The sequence below is a fragment of the Pinus tabuliformis genome, chromosome 5_1, assembly GCF_031772625.1.
Source record: "Pinus tabuliformis cultivar Carrire ecotype Pingquan chromosome 5_1, CPIR1, whole genome shotgun sequence".
In the NCBI taxonomy this organism is placed as follows: domain Eukaryota; kingdom Viridiplantae; phylum Streptophyta; class Pinopsida; order Pinales; family Pinaceae; genus Pinus; species Pinus tabuliformis.
Window position 1 is genome coordinate 748,867,024 of NC_142305.1, and position 16,921 is coordinate 748,883,944.

A 16,921-nucleotide genomic window follows, 5' to 3' on the forward strand; every position below is an offset into this window, starting at 1 on the left:
AAAAGTACATACTAAAGAAACAAACTTTACCTAACTATACACTAGACCAAGTTGTACTTAATTATTTCTTATGTGTCGGAATATCCTAATATACCCCTTTAAGAACAACTTGGGATAGGATTGATGGATGTACAAATATGACATAATAGGAGAAGGAAGTAGGCATTAGATCCTATCCCCCCTTAGTGACAACTTCCTGAACTCCAACCATAAATTGAAGTTTAGTAAACTTCACCTCTGTGAGAACCCTTGTAAAGGTTTCTGCAACTTGATCATCGGTTGAACAATATTGCACTTCAACAACATGGTCATGAATGAGATTTCCGATGAAGTGCATGTATAGTTCAATGTGTTTTCTACATTGATATTGGATTCGATATTTGCATAGTTGAATGTCACTTTTATTATCACACCAAAGTGTAGTCGGATGATGTTGCTAAAAACCAAATTCTGATAGGATCTGACAAAGAAACAAGGCTTCCTTACTAGCTTCAACAGTGCCACGATACTCTACTTCAACTGAAGAAAGAGAAATGGCACCTTGTTTCTTGCAAACCCATGTAATAGGTTCAGAACCAAGAGTGAAGACATAACCTACAGTAGACATATGATCATGAAGGTCACCAGCCCAATTAGAATCAGTGAAACCAACCAATATAGGAGATGCTTCTGCACTATAATGAATCCCAAACTGAACTGTACCTTGAACATAACAAAGTATTCTTTTAGCTTCTTTCCAATGACTTTCATGTGGGTTTTGCATTTCTGTGATATGGAATCTAAGGTCTAGAGAAATAGGCATCCCTATCAACCCATGTGCTTGATCTTGATTATTTTCCCATTAGGCTTGCTTATCTTCATCTTTAGGTTTAGACTCTTGGCCTGAGGCTATTCTATAAATACATTTGCTTGTAAGTAAATCCATAATGCAGGATAGCCATTGGAAGTAGTTGATGCTGTTAAGAATAACTAGGCATGGACTTTCCATTTTAAAAGAAAATTAAGCGGTAGATGCTGAAACTAAGTTTTCCAATGGAAATATATTGAAAAATTAGGCCGGTTAAAAACAATGGCTCTAAAAATAGCTTCCGGATGAAGAAGTTATGGATTTTTGAAGAAAAGTTGTTGAAGATGCTGATGAACTACGTGAATGTTGGGAGCTGAATGATAATGTTATATTTTAAAAAAATCCCCTACTTCCCAAAGTTAATCTAATTAGCTCACTTTAAAAAAATATTACTTTATGTGACCCGCTTTTATAAATAAGTGAAAGTCACTTTTATGTTGATACTTTATGAACTATCTACTAAATTGTAACTTAAATAAAAGATAAAGTGACTTTAAAATTATAAGTGACTCACTTTTTATAATGGGTGAGAACACTTTTACATAAAGTAACTTTAAAACATAAGTTACATGTTCTTTTTGAAAAAGTAACTCAACAAAAAGAAAGACTTGAACCCAAGACCTCTATTCTCATAAACTAACTTTGGACCAAGTCAACTAGTTTAAAAGGTTAGTAATTTTTGGAAAGAAGGAAAGGGGTTTTATTTATTATTATTTTATTTTTTTTTCACTGAAGCTTTGGAGTGCGTGCTTACTTGAAAAAATCAATTTTTCCTACAAAAAAAAAAACACACGTAAAATAAATCCAAGTCTTTCGGCCTAAAGATAGATTTGGCTGAAAACTACATATTTTCCTCAATGTTTCTGGTTTTCCAAGATCACACTAAGGTGCAATGGAAAAGAGCATATGCATGAGAAAAATCCTTTATTTCTGTTTTTGGTTTTCCTAGATCAGACAGAGTCGTGGGGCAAAGAACATACGTAGAAATCAAAGGTATAGATCTGGTAATAAATTTTTTTATAGAAGACTATAAACCAAAATAAACAGAGATATAAATAACTATAACTACAAATAAAGAAATATACCTCCATATCTTAAAAATGACGTAGCTAGGGCTACTAGAAACCTTTTCTCATGAAACGAAAGGGATTCCTCACTGGACCAGATGCTCCTAAGAGAACAAAGCAGTCCTCTCAGCCCAAAAGTGGTAAAAACTAACAGAGCTAGGAAATGACAGTCAGATGTAGTTGTACTAGCTTCTGATTTGGATCACTAATGGATGTTACCCTCGAATAGGTCTGATGCCATGTAGGAAAATATAAGGTAATTTCCCTAGGTAGAACACCAAAGGAAACAACTCAAGACAAATCACATATCAGTACATCAGTATTCTTGACGTGATTAAAAGCCTCAAAGAGGGAAATAGTCCATGGCCTGAGCCAACGTGGCCACTTCAAGAAATTTATTAATGTAAAAGAAATAAAATTTACATAAGTTTCTCTCATGAACGGTCACCTGACAAATGACCCTCCATGCTCTTTAAATAGATACCATGGACCAATCAGGTGTTAAGCCACGGATCAAGTCTTGGTAACACCGAGGAGACAATGAACCATTGGATCACCTCATGTCTAGAACATATCATGACCGTCGGATTGTAAGTTACAAAATGTACATACTAAAGAAACACACTTTACCTAACTATACACTAGACCAAGTTGTACTTAATTATTTCCTATGTGTCGGAATATCCTAACATGTCATATGTACGTGTTCAGTTATAGGTTATCATTTTGGGTACAACAAGGTAAGGTAACCAATATATTTTCATGTTTATTTATACACTAATAGTTGTGCGTTTATGGAATTACATGGAAAAAGAGAGTGCCATGAAATCATGAAGAAGGATTGGCTTGAGATTTCCCTTGGAGGCATTAGGAACCATGTGATTCAATCATGGTGTCTGTTGAATGTTTTGTGCCTTCGGTATTTTGTGATTTATTTTCATTTGACTTAAATTTTTGAGTGTTTTTGTTGCATGGCCATGCCACTTTGTTTCTCATGTCATACTGCTATTGTTTTTTCATGGTTTTCTCCTTGTTTTTTTATTATTCTTTCATTTTATGTTTCGAGGGTCTTGGGAATTGGTCGGGGAAAGAGGAAAGTTAATGGAGCTCAGGGGTAACTAAATGAAACCCAAAAGGTAATGAAGGACCTGTATGATTCCCAGTGCATGTATAGGGCAAGCTAAAGACAAGAATATGATACCCAATTGGATTGGTTGGGTCCATTGAGATAAATGGACGATGGTAGGACAATTATGGGAAGGATAAAAAGAAAGGTAAAGTAAATGGATTTGAGGTGTCACATGCCTTGGCTATGCTGGGAAATGACTGTTCTCAATGTTGTGCATGGATAAATGGATATCTCTTAATGTTGACCTTATGATATATATTAATTATGTGTGATCATGATTGTGTCGATTTCTATATCTTTATGCATATATATATGTCTACTGTTGTCTGATAGGGTCATCAAGGATCATGCTTATGGAGGAATGATTGCTTATGGAGGTGAATGGAAGGAAGAGGTTCTTGGTTTTATGAGGAATCAATTGGGAAGAGTGTTTAGTCAATTTAGTGTCCTAGATTGCTTGCATAAATTATCAACCAAGGTTTGTAAATTTATGAAGTGTGGTGCACTATATGTGCTTAGTTAACCTTTCTCTTACTTCGTTGTTTTATATTTTATGTTGTTTTGGGGGTTTCTATTTTTGATGTATTTAAGAATGTACAAACTGAAACTAGGAGAAAATTTAAGTGGATCTAATGAGTTTTAAAGGAAAGGAAATGTTCCTAAGTTAATCTAATTTCCTAAAAATGGACCAGGAACTATTGGCTAGTTAGAACCTAATAAGAAAATAGAGCATCTATCTTATCTTATCATTAGTCCTAATCCATGGATCTAATTCTTAAAACCAAGAGTTATATTGATGCAAAAGGTAACACAGTAATTGCATTCATTAAACATTCAACCATTCAATTTTGGAATATGATTAAATCAACCTCCTTGAAATGATTTTTTGGAATCTCAGTGATGCAACTAACTAAGGATCTGAAAGAAAAAAGGTAAAAGCATGTAAAAGTAACAATATACTAAGTAAATTCAATCACTGTATGAATTTGATATTTAACCATTTAGTTTAGAATCATCATCATCTTGAAATTTCTTTTGAAAACATCCATTAACACAATTAACTGACAATTATGTTCTAAGAGAATGAATGACAAAACCGTAAGAAAAATAAGAAACTATGTATTCTTATTACTTCAATATTCATTCATTTTGGAAACAAATTTATTTTTCTCCATGAAATATCTTAGAAGAATAAGGATGCATAGTTGTGATTTTATCCTTACACTATTGGTTAAAAACTAAAATGAAATATCATTCTAAATTAGAAAACAGATTTGTTGAAAACAGAGTAATAGAAATTAAACTAAAAACAACAAATGACAAACCTTCTTAAGTGCAGGGGCCCTCTGTAACTGATGTGGTTGGAATGCTAGCTAGTTAAGGATGCACTTTAAATGATCATTGACAACATGAAGTTTGTATTATGAACAAAGCGAAGTCTGAATACAGAGTATCAGCAAAAAGCCCAGACTTAACATAATTCCTTCTAACTTCTAACTTCTAACTACTTCTCGGTTCCATGCAACCAATATTTATAGGAAAATATCATAACTTTTTATGAGATAAACTTGCTACAAGTGGCTAATTCGAATTAAATCTAACATGACTGTTTATGAGAAAAACTTGCTACAAGTGGCTTAATTCAAATTGTAATAGCACTATTTAAACTTTTGATCAGCTATAGGTGGCTAATTCAAATTAAATATTCAATAGAACTGTTAGACTCTTGATTAGCTTCAAAAGAAAAAATCAAGAGTCCTATTGCCTCTAGATGAAGTATTTTGACTTCATCTTTGACCATGACCTTAGGCTTGCCTTTCTATCGATATGGACCAAGTGAATAGGATAGAATCCATGTGGAGATGATTCTAGAAATGCCCATGTGGCCCAGTTCTTCATTTGACATCTGGAACCTACCAAACCATGAGAGTAGCTATGGAATCCATAGTTAGTTGCAGAATAGGCTGTGTTCTATAACTAATTTGCAAAACTATATTCAAATAGAAAGAACATGAAAATATAATATGGTGATCATTTTAATGCTTTCCCTAAGAAAAAACCTAGCATTTATCATTGATTGGGTCTGTAGTCTTAAAATAAAGTGAGAGAAAAAGGTGAAAAAAATGTCAAGGAGAGGGCAATTTTGAGGTTCAACATGCCCTCACTGCAAAATCATTGAATGTCCTCATGCAATTTGCCGAAAATGTGAGTTCTTCCTCCCTAATGCATTTGCTCATACACCTCTTCTAGTACATCTAGTTTCCTTCTTTTTCTCTGGTTTGAAGTGACTGTCATTCTTGGCTTTCTCATAAGAAGCCTGTACTTAAGGTTAATGAATGCTTTGTTCAAAATCTTATTCCTTCTTTTAAATTTCCTGTTTTTCTTATACCACAGTCCTAGATGCATAATGATATTACCATGAATTTCCTTGTCCAATTTTTTTTTTAATTCCTTCGAGGTTTCATTCTCCTGTTTGATATGTCTGTTCAATATCTCTAATTCATAAATTTCTTGTTTGAGAGTATCAATTAGGGGTTCTTGTGGATTGGGCAGAAGGTTTTGGGTTCATTGAGGGACTTCTCTTCTCCATTAATTCTATATAATCATATATTTGTTGTTACACTGGGTCTATGCCTAGAGATCTTCTACTTGGACTACCTTCAAAATGATGAATAGGAGAATTTTTAGGACTGTGTGCAGAAGCGATGTTAACAGGAGATGTTTCTGGGGTTTCCTAGTCTAATTTTATAAATACTGTCCCTTTTCATGATGTTTTCCTTACCAAACCTCGAAGTCTAGAGCTTCTTTTAAGTTGTGGAGGACTTACATTCTCCTCATTTGTGACCTTTTTCTCCCTTTTTATCTTCCCTCTTGCCTTCATTTTCCTCCTAATTTCTCTCAGTTCTTCAGAGATTAATTTTTCATCATCCTTCTGTAATGGAGACTCAGGTCTGTTTTCAATAGTTATACAAGTCTTCCTTCTTCTTCTTCTTCTGACATTATCTTCTTTAGGTGACTCTGGTGCTTCTTGGAAATGGTTTCTAATAAGGAAATCCTCCCAGGTATCTCCTATGATTTTTAGCTGAAACTGAATCAATACCTTTATCAACCCATGATGATACATGGTTGTATCTACAAACTCTATTTTCTTTTCCACATTTGAGGCCATCGTTCTTAAAATATTTAGTAGGAAGGAAGGGAGATTGATTTCCCGATTTCCTAAGAAATTTATTAGTAAACGAATATGGTAGACATACATGCAACCAAATCTCCCCTCACAAGTGATAAATTTTTGTAATATCAAGAGCATGTTCCTCCACTTAATTCTAAGATCTAAAATGGGAATTCCTTTTCTAAAAACAAAGACATCCATACCTGGTTTTTTGAGTATTACTTTCCATGATTCACTGTGGAACTCCTTGTTCTTGAACCATCTTTCCCCATGCCTTGGAAGTTCTATAGCCTCGGCTATGAATGACTCAGTTACTGCAAACTTAATATCTCCAATTTCTACCTCTGTGCCATCAAAAGATCGAGCAAAGGATTTTGTAATCTCCTTATGAAAACCATCAAATTTCTTGATGAATTTAAACCATCCAACTTTCTACAACATTTCTTTGAGTTGTGGGTATCCTTCCATGTACTTAGCTCCTACAGATTCTGATCTAATAATTATCCATATACCTTCTACTATGCAAAGTTCTCAACCTTTAGAATTACCCTTCCTGGTTTTATGAAATGGATTAATGGTAGATATGGTGAAAGAAACTGCGGGTTTGTATGAAATAAGTAGATGGTAGGGGTTTTGGAGAAACATAGACAAGTATGTCACGTCATAGTCATGACCTTTAATAACAATGAGGGAGTTAATTATGGACCATTTTGTGACAAAATATGGAGGATGCGGCGAATATGTAGAATGATGGAGATTGCAGTCAAATCAAATGATGATTCGTCAAGGAAACATATGCATATCCATATTTTACATGATTTATGTTCTAACTTTGCTATTTAAAATAATTTTTTGCATTTTACCTTTTATAACTTTAACCTTTTCGTTTGGTGTTTTCTTTGATGTTGATCCGTAGGTACCCTTTTAGCATATTGGTCTTCAAAACAAGATTCTTAAATTCCCTACAATGATCATTTGTTTTGGAAGCTGTATAATTATGTTATAGCTGCTGAATGAGATATGGCTGTAGAATCAAATTAGCTGTAGAATGGAATCAACTACAGAACATGATAAAAATGAAGTATGGCTATGGAACATGAATGTGAAATGAAATGGAAATGGAATATGATAGTGAAAGGGAATGAAAGTGAAGTGAGATGGAATGAAACTGTAAAATAAAATAAAAATGGGGTGAGATGGAATGAAATGAATTTGTAGATTAGGAACTGCAAATGAATGTAGCTTTATGTCACTACTTATTACAGAAAGAAAATGGAAAATATAGGATGTCAGAAATATATTACTTTCATCTTGTATTTCCTGTATAAGTAAGCCAATGAAAAATTGGTTTTCATACTTATACTTTTTATTATTATTTATTTATTTATTTATATGTTTTATGTTTTATTTTATAGATATATATATACAAGAAAAAACTAAGTTAGTGGAGAAGAAGAATTCTTCTTCACCAACTTCATTTCAGTGTTATCTTGGAAAATTTTGACAAAATCCTCTCTTGAAATTGGCTTATGATATATCTTCAACCGATGACCATTCACAAGAAGAGGTACCTTTCTTTCATCTATTGTTCTTATTCTCACTGCTCTATTATTAAAGACTTCTTCAATCTCATATGACCCAAGCCAATGAGTCTGAAACTTTCCTTGAAAATCTTTGAATTTTGAATCGAACAAAGGTGCCCAATCCCCTGCTTGAAAATTCTTCTCCTTGATATACTTATCATGCCATTTAGCCCTTTTTTGTTGGACTAAATTGGTTCTCTGAACTGCATCTTGCCTAATTTCATCAAGCTCACTGAGTTGCTACAATCTATGTTTCTGTGCTTCTGATAAATCGAGTCCCAATTGGACTGCCATTTTGAAGGTTCTAATTTGAAACTCTATAGGGAACATGACTTGCTTCCCATAAACAAGGTCATAGGAAGTATGTCATGTTGTTCCTCCATGTAGTTTTGTATGCCCATATGGCTTTAGGAAGCTTTTCTGCCCAGTCTCTTATGTGTAAATGTATAGTCTTAGTGAGAATTCCTTTAATCACTTTATTGGTAGATTCAAATTGATTGTTTTCTTGTGGATGGTAAGGAGTAGACTTTCTATGTTTGATCTTGTATTCTTCCATAAGTATTTCCACCATTTTAGATATAAATTGAGATCCTTGATCTATCATAATTTCTCTTGGAACACCAAAATGAGTGAAGATGTCCTCAAAAAGAAAATTAACTACATATTTTTCATTAGCAAAAGGTAATGCTTTAGCCTCTACCCATTCGGTGACATAATCAGTGCATACCAAAATATACTTCTTTTCATTAGATGGAGGATTAATTGGTCTAAAAAAATCCAAGGCCCTTTTTTCAAAAGGTTTAATGAGTACCTGAGTTTGTAGTGGCATTTTATCTGAAGGAGTAGGTTTTCCTACCGTTTGGTAGCTATCACACATTTTGACATATTCTTTGGCATCTCTCAAGATGGAGGGCCAACAAGATCCTAAATGAAGGATTTTATAGGCTGTCATCTTGTCAGCAAACTGTCCACCACAAGGTTCATCATGACATGCCTTAAGAATTTCAGGCATTTCATCTTCTCGAACACATCTTCTGATCATGAGATCTGGACATGTTTTATACAATTCATTAGTAAATCATGAGTAAACTGCACTTGTTTGAATGATTTTTCTTTTCTCCTTAGGAAACAAATGTGAAGGTAACTTTCCTGTGACTAAGTAATTGGCAATATCTACAAACCAAGGAGTCTGAGTAGTTATTGCAAAAATATATTCATCAAGAAATTTATCTTCAACTGGAGTGTCATCTTTGATAGTTTGAATTCTAGACAAGAAATCAGGAAACTGTATTTTGTTTTCCAGGTCTATCTAGAACAATGATGTTGAATTCTTGTAGGAGTAATAACCATATTGTAACTCTGCCATTAGTAATAGGTTTATTCATTAAATACCTAATTCCATAGTGATTTGTATGAATAAAGGTTTCATAGCCTGTTATGTAATGTCTGAACTTGTTGATATCATGAACAACAACTAAGAATTCCTTTTCAGTTACCATGTAATTTAACTCAGTGGAAGTCAAATTCTTGTTTGTGTAATAGATGGCATAGGGGAACATATCTTTTTTTCCCAATGCAGCTCCCAGAGCTGTATTTGAAGCATCTGTTGAAATGTGAAAAGGTAGTTTCCAATTTGGACCTCTTAAGATGGGTGCTTCAGAAATTTTTTCTTTTAAAGTCTTAAATGCCAACTGGAAATCAGGATTCCAATTGAATTCACAATCTTTGGTGAGTAATTTGAAGAGTGGGGATGCTAGTTTAGTGAAAATTTCTATAAATCTTCTATAGTATCCTGTGAATCCTAGAAAACTTCTAGCATCCTTTTGACAACTTGGAATTGATAGTTTAGACATGACTTCAACTTTAGATTTATCAAACTTAATTCCATCTCCTGAAATTTGATGTCTTAAACAATCCCTTCTGTAAACATCATAAAACATTTTTCATGGCTTAGTGAAAGGTTTACTTCCTTACATAGTTTAAGAACCTTTTCAAAATTTTCTAAAGCTTCTTTAAACATATTCCCATAAGCTATAAAGTCATCCATATACACCTCTACACAATCATGTATTAGATCAGAAAAAATTCCTAGTACTGCTCTTTGGAATGTTGCAGGTGCATTTCACAATCAAGGGAGTACTTGGTAGGCATAAGTTCCCCATGGAAAAGTGAATGTGGTTTTATCTTGATCTTCAGGTGCTACCTGAATACGATTGTAACCACTAAAACTATCCAAAAATGAGAAATATTTCTTACCTGCTAATGTATCTAACACTTGATCTATAAAGGGCAAAGGAAAATGATCTTTTAGGGTAGCTTTATTCAATTCTTGATAATAAATACATACCCTCCATTTACCATTATTTTTAGGCACAGTCACTAGAGGACAAACCCATTGGATGTCTGAAATTGTGTAAATGAAGTTTACATTCAATAATTTTTGCAACTCCTCTTTCACAATTTCCCTAAGATTTGGATTCATCCTTCTTTGAGGTTGTCTAATAGGTTTGCAATTTTCCTCAATGTAGATGTGATGTATACAAGTCTTAGGAATAATTCCTTTCATGTCAGTGTATTCCCATGCATATGTAGAAGAATGTTGTTGTAATGTTTCGATTAGCTTTTCCTATTGTAATTTTTCTAAGCTATTGTTTATGTTCAATGTTTTTCCTGGAAAGATTTCAACTGTAGAGCTACCAAATTCTTCCATAGAATAAAGAGACATATGCCTAGATGACAAATATTCAATATTGGATTTTTCTTGAAATTGCTCATGTTCATATTCTTGTGATGATTCAAAATTTTCCATTATATTTAAGATTTGACTATCTTCACTAATGGTTGAAATAGTAAAGAGAGACTGAATATCATTTTCATCATCAATCCATTCTTTGTCATCTATCTTTGTGATTTTTCATGTTGGAGGGTATAGAGTGAATTTCTTATTTGAATTACCATGAGAGATATACATATCACCAGATCTACAACTAATGAACGCATCGGATGTAGCCAGCCAAGGTTTTCCTAATATAAGTGGATGTCCTCCTAGATTTTTCTTTGGGGTTAAGACCATAAAATCAACAAGGTACTCCCAAGAGTCTAAGGACACTGAAATATCTTCTAACACACCATCTGGTTTGATTACAGATCTATCTGCCAATTGCAGTAATGTAGGTGTAAAAAGAAGATTAGGAAGTTTGAGTTGTTACATGGTTTGTTTGCTCATGATGTTTATTGTTGCTCCTAAATCAATCAATGTATTCGGAATTTCAACTCCATTGATATGTGTTTTTACAAATGGACTTCCTAGATCTACATATTTTTGTATGGCAATTTTTCCCATCATTATGTTTGGTATTTTTCCTGCCAGCTAAATTCTTTTTATTTCTTTTGTTTTTCTTCATGGTTTCTTAATGCTCAATTCCTTTATTGTTTTAGCTAGAATTGGAATCTCCTTAATGGCTTGTAACAAAGGGATTTTGATACAGACATTTTTCAATTCATCTAGAAATTCATAATTAGGCAACATAATATGCTTTTCTACCCCTCTATCAACTTGTAATATTTTAAGAAAAGGAGGTGTAGAAGTGGATATTGGTGGTTGCTATATGATAGGAGTTGAGTTTATTGGTTCTTTCTATTTTTCATTTTCAGTATTCTGGTTTTCAAGAGATATTCCTTTAAAACTTTTATTTTGTTGTAGAGAATCTTCCTCATAATTGTCTTGTTCTTGAATAACTACAGAAGGCTTTTTATTTTCTAATATCCTACCAGATCTTAGTTGGACATCATTCAGATCTAAAGGAGTGATCATATAAGTGGGAAATTGTTGTCCTTCCACCATATAGATATTCTGAGGATTTTTATTTTTGGGGTTTGGTAATGGTTGGGCAGGTAACTAATTTGGTCTCTGTGGGAATGACAGTGAAAGTTGAGGATTTTGGTTTTGGATTTGGGGCTATTGATTTTGTTGAGGAATTTGTTGGGGAGGATAGTTTGGATATGATAGAGGATATTGATAGTATGGAGAGAATCTTCCATAGGGATTTTGCATTCCTTGAGCCCAAGGTTGATATTGAGATTGAGATTAAGGCCAAGGTTGCTACCAAGGATTCCAATTTGGTGGGGGCTAAATGTACATTTGGTTGTTAAAACCCTGGTTTTTTTGCCCCTAACAAGGTCTTCTAGAGACGAAGCAAAAAGATTATGTTGGATTTAAATTGTTTCCTCTTGAAAAACAACCTTAAGACCAGGAATTGAAGGACAACTTTTAGTCTCATGGTTTTATGAAGAAATCACACAAGCATCTATGATTTTTGCATCCAAAGGGCATTATCTTAAATCATACTTCTTTCTTCATTTGGGACAAAAAATAGTTAAAGCATCAGTCCTAGCTTTCTTCTTGTTTTGTAACTTAAGGGTGTCTATTTGTTCAATAAGGATCCCTAGCATATCTGTTTTAAATTCGTCAAGCATGTTTCCAATTTTTTCCCTACTCACTGATCCAGTTGCAGATTTATTCACTCTAACAAGAGAAGGATCTCTTGGACCTTTCCCAGTTTTGGACTTTCCTCTTGAGAGATGAACACATAATTCTCCAATGTCACTTAGTGGGAGTTGAGAGATATCTCCCTTCCCCATCATGTTAAGGATTTCTATCCACTCATCTCTAATGGCTTTTAATAAAAGATATTTTAAAGTATCTTGATCTAAGTTATCCATTTTTGCTCCTTTTAAGTTATAGTTGAATATTTCAATTAAATCCTCCAAATTGTCATCCTCTGTTTGCACCATTTTAAACACTTCATCTTTGTGATTGATAGGCATGCAATAATCCAAATACCTATCCAAAAACACTTTCTTCATGTCATTCCATGTTCTAATAGATTGAGTGACCAATCCCATGAACCATTTTAAAGAAACTCCTTTCAATGTTGAAGGAAACAATTAGATATTTTGGGAGTCTTGTAAATAATCATAAGTTCTGCACAAGACTTCAAATTCAAATAAAAGGGTTTCAGGATATTCACTTTTTAATCCATGAAAATTTTGGAGGACAAAAGGTGAGATATTTTTCATTGTGGCATCTTTTTCTTCATCAACTATAGGGAATCCAAAAGAATTATCAACTTCCCTATTTCCTCTACCTCCTCCATTATTTCCTCTACCTTCTCCATTATTTCCTCTACCTCTTCCTCTACCTCCTCCTCCTCCAAATAGTGAAAATTCTCCATCCTCTCCTTCTTCTTCTCTTCCTACCATTATAGTTTCTTCAGAATTAATATAATATTCAACCTGCAAGGTTAATTGCTCTTCCTCTGGTTCATCTACCAATAGTATGTGGAAGAAAGGTTCTACCTCTCCCTCTCCACAAGGTATTCTTAATTCTTCAACTAAAATATGTTCCCCTGTAGAGGTGAAAAAGGCTAATCCTTCTGTTGGAGATCCAAGGTTTTCTTCCTCTAGGACTACCTCAGTAGATGAAGTAGGAGATCCTCTTGATTGGATTTCTAACCTTAGAACTTCAGGAGGTCTATGGCTAGGAATATGAGTTTGAGATGGAGGTATATCTCTTCTTAGTCTTGGTGGAGTAAGTGGTGTTGTAGGAATTAGACTCTTGCCTCTCGCTATAAATCTACCCCTAGAGACTCTTTCTCTACGCATATCATTTTTTTGGATGTAAGAGATGAAGTTACCTAATTACACTCCCCGACAATGGTGCCAAAAATGTTTAGTCAATTTAGTGTCCTAAATTGCTTGCAAAAATTATCAACCAAGGTTTGTCAACTGATGAAGTGTGGTGCACTATATGTGCTTAGTTAACCTTTCTCTTACTTCGTTGTTTTATATTTTATCTTTGTTTTGGGGGTTTCTATTTTTTGATGTATTTAAGAATGTACAACTTGAAACTATGATAAAATTTAAGTGGATCTAATGAGTTTTAAAGGAAAGGAAATGTTCCTAAGTTAATCTAATTTCCTAAAAATGGACCGAGAACTATTGGCTAGTTAGAACCTAATAAGAAAATAGAGCATCTATCTTATATTATCATTAGTCCTAATCCATGGATCTAATTATTAAAACAAAGAGTGATATTGATGCAAAAGGTAACTCAGTAATTGCATTCATTAAACATTCATCCATTTAATTTTGGAATATGATTAAATCAACCTCCTTGAAATGAGTTTTTGGAATATCAGTGATGCAACTAAGGATCTAAAAGAAAAAAGGTAAAAGCATGTAAAACTAACAATGCACTGAGTAAATTCAATCACTGTACGAATTAGACCTTTAACCATTTAGTTTAGGATCATCATCATCTTGAAATGGCTTTTGAAAACATCCATTAACACAGTTAATTGACAATTCTGTTCTAAGAGAATGAATGAAAAAATAGTAAGAAAACTAAGAAACTGTGTATTCTTATTACTTCAATCTTCATTCAGTTTGGAAACAAAGTCATTTTTCTCCATGAAATATCTTAGAAGAACAAGGCTGCAAAATTGTGATTTTATCCTTACACTATTGGTTAAAAACTAAAATGAATTATCATTCTAAATTAGAAAACAGATTTGCTGAAAATAGAGTAATAGAAATTAAACTGAAAACAACAAATGAAAAACCTCCTTCAGTGCAGGGGCCCTCTGCAACTAATGTGGCTGGAATGCTAGCTAGTTAAGGATGCACTTTAAATGATCATTCACAACACGAAGATTGTATTATGAACAAAACGAAGTCTGAATACAAAGTATTAGCAAAAAGCCTGAACTTAACGTAATTCCTTCTAACTACTTCTTGGTTCCATGCAACCAATATTTATAGGAAAATATCATAACTGTTTATGAGATAAACTTGCTACAGGTGGCTAATTCGAATTAAATCTAACATGACTGTTTATGAGAAAAACTTGCTACAGGTGGCTTAATTCGAATTGAAATAGGACTATTTAAACTTCTTATCAGCGACAAGTGGCTAATTCAAATTAAATATTCAACAGAACTATTAGACTCTTGATTAGCTACAAAAGAGAAAATCAAGAGTCCTACTGCTTCTAGATAACGTGTTTTGACTTCATCTTTGACCATGACCTTAAGCTTGTTTTTTCGTCGATCTGGACCAAGTGAATAGTATAGAATCTATGCAAAGATGATTCTAGAAATGCCCATGTGGCCCAGTTCTTCATTTGACACCTGGAACCCGCCAAACCATGAGAGTAGCTACGGAATCCATAGTTAGCTACAGAATAGGATGCGTTCTGTACTTAATTTGAAAAAATCTATTCAAATAGCAAGAACATGAAAATATAATATGGTGATCATTTTAATGCTTTCCCTAAGACAAAACCTAGCATTTATCATTGATTGGGTTTGTAGTCTTATGAGAAACTGAGAGAAAAGGGTGAAATTTTTTTTCAAGGAGAGGGTAATTCTGAGGATCAACAAAGAGTAACCTTGATATATATATAAGTTTAGTATCATGTGGATATGAATTTATATTATATGCTTCTAACTATTCCTATGTTCATGCTATGGCAGGCATCGCTGAAGGATATACCAAAGGAACTAAAGTAGTGTGATTTGTTGTATGATGGGACAAGCATGGGTAATGGAAAGCACCATAGATATGAAATTTGGATTATGGGTGCATGCAGTACGTCATTGGAAAGAAACTAGAAGCAAGATTTCTTGGAGAGACAGTGTGGTCTCTGGATGTACAGTATTATTGTTGTGTACATGTGGTGTAGGTAGTTCTGTGTAGATGTGGTGTTGTGTACATGTTGCGCATGTGGTTTTGTGCACATGTGGTGTAGGTAATGTTGTGTATATGTTGTACTCGTGGTGTTGTGTACATGTGTTGTTGTGTACATGTTGTCCAGGTGGTGTTGTGTACATGTGGTGTGGTGTACACATTGTACATGTGGTGTTATGTACATGTTGTTCATGTGGTGTTGTGTTGATCCAAAATGGATCCTAAAAACCCTCTAAGTCTTCAATACTTAAGAACTATCGTAGAAGAAAAGCCTTCAAGAATGGCAAAAAACATTATCGGGAGAGAAAAACATGAAGAAATGGTGAGAACAGAGCCTATCAGAGGCTAAAACAACATTGCACAGGAGCCATCGGATCTGGCCGATCAATGGTCCAGATCCAATCGACATATCGCAATTGGAGGTGGCAAGTAGACTCTATCAGAGGCTACCATATGAAATTTGTGACAATGATCAGCACAAGTCAATGAGGACCATCAATTAAGCGCGTAGATCGATGGCCCAGCTTAACTCACAATATCGCATTGGCAAAATACAAGGGAGTGCTTACCAAAGGCCCGAAGACTATGTGAATTGTGATTGCGATATATCGCATCGCAATATCGCATCGGAGCGATACAAAGGAGCGGGGCCGATACAAATGCGACTTGTGATAGCTGGACCCAATGGGGTTATGGATGAAATTTAATATATTTTGAGTTCCAGTAAAAGGGTTTTTCTATGTATTTCACATTTTCGTTAAATAAATGAAATATAAAGGAAATGCGCCCGATGCAATAAAGCCAGACCTAAAATGGTTTATAAATGCATCTGTATATTATTTAAAGTCTACCATAAAGCCATTCATCTAGATTTTCAGTGTCTTAATGTATTTTTCAAATATAAAGGAAACCACAGCACATGGGCACTTGTGACTTGCGATAGCGATCAAAGGCGGACCTGATAGGAGTCTAGGGTGAATTCAATGGAAGTCCAATAGAAAGTGTTTTTGCGGGGTTTTCAAAGTTTTTAGTGTATTTCTCTCTGTAAATGGAGAACGACTATTTTAGGGATTTTGAATGTGCCGATGGTCCCTTTCATTGCAGGACAGGTGGCCACCTTCCCTAAATATGTTTAACAAATGATTGTTTAACGCTCAAAGGGGATTTGAGCAGACATAGGATGGGAGTCAGAGAGCCTGAAAGGGAAAATCAACAGGCAAGCACCGATTGGCTTAAAAAGCCACTGAATGATAGAGACAGGGGGAGTAGTGCTAGGCAGTGCTAAGCCAAAGAGAAAATAGAGATAGAGAGTGAGAGGGAGAGTCTGTGTACTCAGAGAGACTTGAGGGATTCAAGTTGACCCTATTGTTTTGT